This window comes from Triticum dicoccoides, chromosome 5B (assembly GCF_002162155.2).
Source record: "Triticum dicoccoides isolate Atlit2015 ecotype Zavitan chromosome 5B, WEW_v2.0, whole genome shotgun sequence".
Taxonomy (NCBI): Eukaryota; Viridiplantae; Streptophyta; class Magnoliopsida; order Poales; family Poaceae; genus Triticum; species Triticum dicoccoides.
In genome coordinates, this window is record NC_041389.1 from 279,987,378 (window position 1) to 279,998,119 (window position 10,742).

Genomic DNA, 10,742 nt, shown 5'->3' on the forward strand with positions numbered 1-10,742 from the left:
GACCATTTCGAGACTCCTCGTCATGTCCCCGATCTCATCCAGGACTCTGAACTCCTTTGGTACATCAAAACTGATAAACTCATAATAAAACTGTCATCGTAACATTAAGCATGCGGACCCTACGGGTTCGAGAACTATGTAGACATGACCTAGAACTGTTTCCGGTCAATAACCAATAGTGGAACCTGGATGTTCATATTGGCTCCTACATATTCTACGAAGATCTTTATCGGTCAAACCGCATAACAACATGTGTTGTTCCCTTTGTCATCGGTATGTTACTCGCCCGAGATTCGATCGTCGGTATCCAATACCTAGTTCAATCTCGTTACCGGCAAGTCTCTTTACTCGTTCTGTAATACATCATCCTGTAACTAACTCATTAGTTACAATGCTTGCAAGGCTTAAGTGATGTGTATTACCGAGAGGGCCCAGAGATACCTCTCCGACAATCGGAGTGACAAAACCTAATCTCGAAATACGCCAACCCAACATGTACCTTCGGAGACACATGTAGAGCACCTTTATAATCACCCAGTTACGTTGTGACGTTTGGTAGCACACAAAGTGTTCCTCCGGTAAATGGGAGTTGCATAATCTCATAGTTGTAGGAACATTGTATAAGTCATGAAGAAAGCAATAGCAACATACTAAACGATCAAGTGCTAGGCTAACAGAATGGGTCAAGTCAATCACATCATTCTTCTAATGATGTGATCCCGTTAATCAAATGACAACACATGTCTATGGTTAGAAAACATAACCATCTTTGATTAATGAGCTAGTCAAGTAGAGGCATACTAGTGACATTAAGTTTGTATATGTATTCACACATGTATCATGTTTCCGGTTAATACAATTCTAGCATTAATAATAAACATTTATCATGAAATAAGGAAATAAATAATAACTTTATTAGTGCCTCTAGGGCATATTTCCTTCAGTCTCCCACTTGCACTAGAGTCAATAATCTAGTTCACATCACCATGTGATTAACACCCATAGTTCACATCACCACGTGATTAACACCCATAGTTCACATCGTCATGTGATCAACACCCAAAGGGTTTACTAGAGTCAATAATCTAGTTCATATCGCTATGTGATTAACACCCAAAGAGTACTAAGGTATGATCATGTTTTGCTTGTGAGAGAAGTTTAGTCAACGGGTCTGTCACATTCAGAGCCGTATGTATTTTGCAAATATTCTATGTCTACAATGCTCTGCACGGAGCTACTCTAGCTAATTGCTCCCACTTTCAATATGTATCCAGATTAAGACTTAGAGTCATCTGGATTAGTGCCAAAACTTGTATCGACGTGACCCTTTACGATGAACCTTTTGTCCCCTCCATAATCGAGAAACATATCCTTATTCCACTAAGGATAATTTTGACCAATGTCCAGTGATCTACTCCTAGATCACTATTGTACTCCCTTGCCAAACCAGGGCAGAGTATACAATAGGTCTGGTCCATAGCATGACATACTTTTATAGAACCTATGACTGAAGCATAGGGAATGACTTTCATTCCCTTTCTATTTTCTGTTGTGGTCAGGATTTGAGTCTTACTCAATTTCACACCTTGTAACACAGGCAAGAAACTCTTTCTTTGACTGTTCCATTTTGAACTACTTCAAAATCTTGTCAAGGTATGTACTCATTGAAAAAACTTTTCAAGAGTCTTGATCTATCTTTATAGATCTTGATGCTCAATATGTAAGCAGCCTCACCGAGGTCTTTCTTTGAAAAAACTCCTTTATGCTTTGCAGAATAATTCTACATTATTTCCGATCAACAATATGTCATTCACATATACTTATCAGAAATGTTGTAGTGCTCCCACTCACTTTCTTGTAAATACAGGCTTCACCGTAAGTCTGTACAAAACTATATGCTTTGATCAACTTATCAAAGCGTATATTCCAACTCTGAGATCTTGCACCAGTCCATAGATGGATCACTGGAGCTTGCACATTTTGTTAGCACCTTTAGGATTGACAAAACCTTCTGGTTGTATCATATACAAATCTTCTTTAATAAATCCATTAAGGAATGTAGTTTTGACATCCATTTGCCAAATTTCATAAAATGTGGCAATTGCTAACATGATTTGGACAGACTTTTAAGCATCGATACGAGTGAGAAAAATCTCATTGTATTCAACACCTTGAACTTGTCGAAAACCTTTTGCGACAATTCTAGCTTTGTAGATAGTAACACTACTATCAGCGTCCGTCTTCCTCTTGAAGATCCATTTATTCTTAATGACTCACCGATCATCTGGCAAGTCAATCAAAGTCTACACTTTGTTCTCATACATGGATCATATCTCAGATTTCATGGCCTTAAGCCATTTCGCGGAATCTGGGCTCATCATCGCTTTCTCATAGTTCGTAGGTTCATCATGGTCTAGTAACATGACTTCCAGAATAGGATTACCGTACCACTCTGGTGTGGACTGTACTTTGGAAGACCTACGAGGTTTCTGTAGTAACTTGATCTGAAGTTTCATGATCATCATCATTAGCTTCCTCACTAATTGGCGTAGGAATCACTGGAACTGATTTCTGTGATGAACTACTTTCCAATTCGGGAGAAGGTACAAATTACCTTATCAAGCTCTTACTTTCCTCCCACTCACTTCTTTCGAGAGAAACTCCTTCTCTAGAAAGGATCCATCTTAGCAATGAATAACTTGCCTTCGGATTTGTGATAGAAGGTGTACCCAATAGTTACCTTTGGGTATTCTATGAAGACACACTTCTCCGATTTGGGTTTGAGCTTATCAGGATGAAACTTTTTCACATAAGCATCGCAGCCCCAAACTTTAAGAAACGACGACTTGGGTTTCTTGCTAAACCACAGTTCATATGCTGTCGTCTCAACAGATTTAGATGGTGCCCTTTTAACGTGAATGCAGCTGTCTCTAATGCATAACCCCAAAACAATAGTGGTAAATCGGTAAGAGACATCATAGATCGCACCATATCCAATAAAGTGCGGTTACGACGTTCGGACACACCATAACGTTGTGGTGTTCCAGGTGGCGTGAGCTGTGAAATTATTCCACATTGTTTTAATTGAAGACCAAAACTCGTAACTCAAATATTCGTCTCCGCGATTAGATCGCAGAAACTTTATTTTCTTGTTACGATGATTTTCCACTTCACTCTGAAATTCTTTGAACCTTTCAACTATTTCAGACTTATATTTCATCAAGTAGATATACCCATATCTGCTAAAATCATCTGTGAAGGTCAGAAAATAATGATACCCGCCACGAGCCTTAATACTTATTGATCTGCATACATCAATATGTATTATTTCCAATAAGTCAGTAGCTCGTTCCATTGTTCCGGAGAACGAAGTTTTTGTCATCTTGCCCATGAGGCATGGTTCGCAAGCATCAAGTGATTCATAATCAAGTGATTCCAAAATCCCATCAGCATGGAGTTTCTTCATGTGCTTTACACCAATATGACCTAAACGGCAGTGCCACAAATAAGTTGCACTATCATTATTAACTTTGCATCTTTTGGCATCAATATTATGAATATGTGTATCACTATGATCGAGATCCAACAAACTATTTTTATTGGGTGTATAACCATCAAAGGTTTTATTCATGTAAACAGAATAACAATTATTCTTTAACTTCAAATGAATAATCGTATTGCAATAAACATGATCTTATCATATTTATGCTCAACGCAAACACCAAATAACATTTATTTAGGTTTAACACTAATCCCGAAAGTATAGGGAGTGTGCGATGATGATCATATCAATCTTGGAACTACTTCCAACACTCATCGTCAGTTCCCCTTCAACTAGTCTCTGTTTATTCTGTAACTCCTGTTTTGAGTTACTAATCTTAGCAACCGAACAAGTATCAAATACTCAGGGGCTACTATAAACACTAGTAAGGTACTCATCAATAATCTGTATATCAAATATACCCTTGTTCACATTGCCACCCTTCTTATCTACCAAATATTCAGGGCATTTCTGCTTCCAGTGACCATTTCTTTTGCAGTAGAAGCACTCAGTTTCAGGCTTTGGTCCAGCTTTGGGCTTCTTCGCGGGAGTGACAACTTGTTTGCCATTCTACTTGAAGTTTCCCTTTCTTTCCCTTTGCCCTTTTCTTGAAACTAGTGGTCTTGTCAATCATCAACACTTGATACTCTTTCTTGATTTCTACCTTTGTCGATTTCAACATCACGAAGAGCTCGGGAATCGTTTTCGTCATCCCTTGCATACTATAGTTCATCACGAAGTTCTAGTAACTTAGTGATGGTGACTATAGAATTCCGTCAATCACTATCTTATCTGGAAGATTAACTCCACTTGATTCAAGCGATTGAAGTACCCAGACAATCTGAGCACATGCTCACTAGTTGAGCGATTCTCCTCCATCTTTTAGCTATAGAACTTGTTGGAGACTTCATATCTCTCAACTCGGGTATTTGCTTGAAATATTAACTTCAATTCCTGGAACATCTCATATGGTCCATGACGTTCCAAACATCTCTGAAGTCCCGATTCTAAGCCGTTAAGCATGGTGACTAAACTATCAAGTAGTCATCATATTGAGCTAGCCAAACGTTCATAACATCTGCGTTTGCTCCTGCAATAGGTCTGTCACCTAGCGGTGCATTAAGGACATAATTCTTCTGTGTAGCAATGAGGATAAACCTCAGATCACGGATCCAATCCGCATCATTGCTACTAACATCTTTCAACACAATTTTCTCTAGGAACATATCAAAATAAACATATGAAAGCAACAACGCAAGATATTGATCTACAACATAATTTGCAAAATACTACTAGGACTAAGTTCATGATAAATTTAAGTTCAATTAATCATATTACTTAAGAACTCCCACTTAGACAGACATCTCTCTAGTCATCTAAGTGATCACATGATCCAAATCAACTAAACCATAACCGATCATCACGTGAGATGGAGTAGTTTTCAATGGTGAACATCACTATGTTGATCATATGTACTATATGATTCACGCTCGACCTTTCGGTCTCCGTGTTCCGAGGCCATATCTGCATATGCTAGGCTCGTCAAGTTTAACATGAGTATTCCGCGTGTGCAAAACTGGCTTGCACCCGTTGTAGATGGATGTAGAGCTTATCACACCCGATCATCACGTGGTGTCTGGGCACGACGAACTTTGGCAATGGTGCATACTCAGGGAGAACACTTCTTGATAATTAGTGAGAGATCATCTTAAAATGCTACCGTCAATCAAAGCAGAATAAGATGTATAACAGAAAAACATCATATGCAATCAAAATATGTGACATGATATGGCCATGATCATCTTGCGCCTTTGATCTCCATCTCCAAAGTACTGTCATGATCTCTATCGTTACCGGCACGACACCATGATCTTCATCATCTTGATCTATATCAATGTGTCGTCACATGGTCGTCTCGCCAACTATTGCTCTTGCAACTATTGCTATCGCATAGCGATAAAGTAAAGCAATTATTTGGCACTTGCATCTTATGCAACAAAGAGACAACCATAGGGCTTCTGCCAGTTGCCGATAACCTCAACAAAACATGATCATCTCATACAACAACTTATATCTCATCACATCTTGACCATATCACATCACAACATGCCCTGCAAAAACAAGTTAGGCATCCTCTACTTTGTTGTTGCAAGTTTTACGTGGCTACTACGGGCTGAGCAAGAACCGTTCTTACCTACGCATCAAAACCACAACGATAGTTCGTCAAATTGGTGTTGTTTTAAACTTCGCAAGGACCGGGCGTAGCCACACTTGGTTTAACTAAAGTTGGAGAAACTGACACCCGCTAGTCACCTATGTGCAAAGCACGGCGGTAAAACCAGTCTTGCGTAAGCGTACGCGTAATGTCGGTCCGGGCCGCTTCATCCAAAAATACCGCTGAACCAAAGTATGACATGCTGGTAAGCAGTATGACTTGTATCGCCCACAACTCACTTGTGCTCTACTCGTGCATATAACATCAACGCATAAAACCTAGGTTCGGATGCCACTGTTGGGGAACGTAGTAATTTCAAAATTTTCCTACGCACACGCAAGATCATGATGATGGCATAGCAACGAGAGGGGAGAGTGTTGTCCACGTACCCTCGTAGACCGTAAGCGGAAGCGTTATGACAACGCGGTTGATGTAGTCGTACGTCTTCATGATCCGACCGATCCAAGTACCGAACGTACGGCACCTCCGAGTTCAGCACACGTTCAGCTCGATGACGATCCCCGGACTTCGATCCAGCAGGGTGTCGGGGATGAGTTCTGTCAGCACGACGGCGTGGTGACGATGATGATGTTCTACCGACGCAGGGCTTCGCCTAAGCACCGCAACGATATGACCGAGGTGGGATATGGTGAAGGGGGGCACCGCACACGGCTAAGGAACGATCACGAAGATCAACTTGTGTGTCATGGGGTGCCCCCTGCCCCCGTATATAAAGGAGCAAGGGGAGGAGGGCCGGCCAAGGAGGAGGAGGCGCGCCCAAGGGGGGCAATCCTACTCCAAGTAGGATTCCCCCCTCTTTCCAAGTCCTACTAGGAGAAGGGAAGGAAGGGGAGGAGAAGGAGAAGGAAGGAGAGGGAGGAGAAGAAGGAAAGGGGGGGCCGGCCCCCTAGTCCAATTCGGTTTGGGCTAGGGGGGCCGTGCGCCCTACCTCCTCTCTTCCACCACTTGGCCCATGAGGCCCATTGCTTCTTCCTCGTATTCCCGTAACTCCCCGGTACCCCCGAAAATACCCGAATCACTCGGAACCTTTCCGAAGTCCGAATATAGTCGTCCAATATATCGATCTTTATGTCTCGACCATTTCGAGACTCCTCGTCATGTCCCCGATCTCATCCGGGACTCCGAACTCCTTCGGTACATCAAAACTTATAAACTCATAATAAAACTGTCATCATAACGTTAAGCATGCGGACCCTACGGGTTCGAGAACTATGTAGACATGACCTAGAACTGTTTCCGGTCAATAACCAATAGTGGAACCTGGATGTTCAAATTGGCTCCTACATATTCTACGAAGATTTTTATCGGTCAAACCGCATAACAACATACGTTGTTCCCTTTGTCATCGATATGTTACTCGCCCGAGATTCGATCGCCGGTATCCAATACCTAGTTCAATCTCGTTACCGGCAAGTCTCTTTACTCGTTCTGTAATACATCATCCGTAACTAACTCATTAGTTACAATGCTTGCAAGGCTTAAGTGATGTGTATTACCGAGAGGGCCCAGAGATACCTCTCCGACAATCGGAGTGACAAAACCTAATCTCGAAATACGCCAACCCGACATGTACCTTCGGAGACACCTGTAGAGCACCTTTATAATCACCCAGTTACGTTGTGACGTTTGGTAGCACACAAAGTGTTCCTCCGGTAAACGGGAGTTGCATAATCTCATAGTTGTAGGAACATTGTATAAGTCATGAAGAAAGCAATAGCAACATACTAAACGATCAAGTGCTAGGCTAACGGAATGGGTCAAGTCAATCACATCATTCTTCTAATGATGTGATCCCGTTAATCAAATGACAACACATGTCTATGGTTAGGAAACATAACCATCTTTGATTAATGAGCTAGTCAAGTAGAGGCATACTAGTGACATTAAGTTTGTCTATGTATTCACACATGTATCATGTTTCCGGTTAATACAATTCTAGCATGAATAATAAACATTTATCATGAAATAAGGAAATAAATAATAACTTTATTATTGCCTCTAGGGCATATTTCCTTCACTAGCTTCTTCTCAGTTGCCTCCATCAACAATTTGGACATCTCCTGTTGGAAATATGCCCCAGAGGCAATAATAAATTGGTAATTATCATATTTCCTTGTTCATGATAAATGTTTATATCCATGCTAGAATTGTATTGACCAGAAACTTAAATACATGTGTGGATACATAAACAACATCGTCTCCTTAGTAAGCCTCTACTAGACTAGCTCGTTGATCAAGGGTTGTTAGGGTTTCCTAACCATAGACATGAGTTGTCATTTGACAACGGGATCACGTCATTAGGAGAATGGTGTGATAAACGGAGCCAGTCGTAAGCTTAGCGTTTGATCTTGTCACTAAGTTCACTTTGCCATAGCTTGCGTAGTGCCAAGTATCTATTCCTTAGACCATGAGATCATGCCACTCTCGGATACCAGAGGAATACTTTATGTTCTATCAAACGTCACTCCGTAACTTGGTGATCATAAAGGTGCTCCACATGTATTTCTAAACGTATTCGATAGACGGTTTTCAGCAAGGTATTCTCTGGAAGTGTTGTAAGATAATTTTGATAGATAGTTTGATATCAGGATAATTAGCAACAAGTGACAAGTAACAAAAGTAACAAGGTGCGGCAAGGTGTCCCAATCCTTATTATTGCTAAGGACAAGATAGAAGTACTTCTTATAGTGATTAAAACATTCTCAGGGACACATGAAAATTTCGTCTAGTTACTTTAATCACGATTCATTGACTCGCCTTCATTGCTTTGATTAGTTGTCATGGGGGTCGACCTGAGACAAGGACAAGATGGAAGTACATCTTATATATAGTGATTAAAACATTATTGTGGACACATGGGAATTTCGTCTAGTTACTTACACCATGATTCATTGACTTGCGTTCATTGCTTTGCTTAGTTGTCATGTGGGTGGACCGGAGCTAAGGTGTTGTTCTTACTTGAACAAACAACATAATTATGATTACCCCCTCTCACAAGCATCCGTAACTATAAGAGAAGAATTAAGCTAAATCTAACTACATCATGGAACATATGGATCTAAAACAGCCTCTTGCGGAACAACTCATAAACTGGGGTTTAGGTTTCTGTCACTCTTGCAACCCATAATCTACAAACTAATTCCACAATTCCTTCTCCTAGGCCCAAATATGGTGAAGTGACATGTAGTCCACGTTCAAACAACACCACTAGAGAAAGAACAACATAACACATCATCAAAGCACTGGACGAGAACCAACTTCACATGACTACTTACAACAAGACTACTCCCATGTCCTCAAAAACAAATAAAACTAATCACAAATCATATTCATGTTCGTGATTAGTGGAGATAAATAAGTAACAAACAATCTGAACATATAATCTTCCACCAAGTAAGCTAGCTAGCATCAACTACATGATGCAATCAACACTATTAGCACCCCTAGATAGCAATCCGAGGTTTGATACAAAGATTGAAATCAAGGTAAGAACTAGCGTTTGGTGAAGATATTGATGGAGATGAAACCTCCCACGATGAGAGGAGCGTTGGTGATGATGACGACTTCAATTTCCCCCTTACGGAGGGAAGTATCCCCAACAGAATCGCTCCGCCATACAGCAAAAGTGCTCCGCCTCTAGTTCCGCCTCGAGACGGCGACGACTGGTCCCGAAAATCTTTTTTTTTGGGGGGCGGAGTAAATGGCTTCATATAGAAGAAGATGAATATCAGTGGACTTTTGTGGGCCCCACAAGCTTAACCGGCACGCCATTGGGGGGTGGGCACGCCCTTGGGCTTGTGGGCCCATGGAGGGTCTTCTTTGGTATCTTTGTCCTCCAGTGTTTTCTGTATATTCCAAAATAAATCTCCATAAATTGTCAGGTCATTGGAGCTCCGGAGAATAGCTATCTCTGATGTAGATTTTTCACGCTCAGAATTCCAACTGCGAGCAACCTCCCTTTTTTATATAACTTGCAATCTAAGAGAGAAAAGGGATTGGAATTGCATCATAAAGTAAAACATAACTCTAAAACATTATAAATAATAGTAAAAAAACATGATGCAAAATGGACATATCATAAGGCGCAATGTGCTTTCCGCGTGAAACGAATCATGCACGCGCTGCCAGAAGAGACGCTTCTATGCTTGCCTATGAAATCCGTGGATACGACCAACAACACATTGCAAAATAGCTCATCCTCCATGGTCGAATACCCTGCCATCCTTCGTACTCTAGAAAAATGACACGGCATTCAAAAATTAGCTCAATGGCATTTGAACGTACACCTGTGGCGCGTGGTGTTCTCCATGGACGACATCGACTAGGGAGGAGTGTACCTGGCTACGGGCAGGTCCTGGGTGGACAATGCCGTGGTAAAAGGCTAGCAGGTGTGTCGATGTTGGTGGCGAAGGTCCGACGATGCCTATGTAGCGGTCGGAGAGGTGCAACAATGGCGGAGGAGGCACTACAAAAAAAAGACACATCCGTGACATTTTGGGCCGAACGAAAAGAAATTATGTCATACATATGACACTTCTATGATGATAATTGTGACAAAACCCGGAATCATCATAGATGTGGTGGGCTCCTACTTCTATGACAAAAAATCATGACAGAAAATGGGCTTTTCGTCCTGGGCGGGCTGGAGACGCAGCTGCATGACATTCTTTGGGCCGTCCATGACGGAAAAAACCGTGGTAGAAGCGAGGGGGAGGAAAATTTCGAGGAGTTGCCGGTTACGGTGGGAGGTCGGGGGCCGAGCGATGCGCGTTTCTCTCGTACACGTGCGAGGCGTTGGCTCTAACTGAACCCGAGTGATGTGTTGGGCTCTAACTGAACCCAAGCGATTGCACTGCAGGCTACGCGTTACTGAACCCGAGCGATCGATTGATGGCTGTTAACTGAACCCGATGGAGCGATTCCTTCGCTACTGCTGCTAACTAAAACCGATCGATTGGATGGACA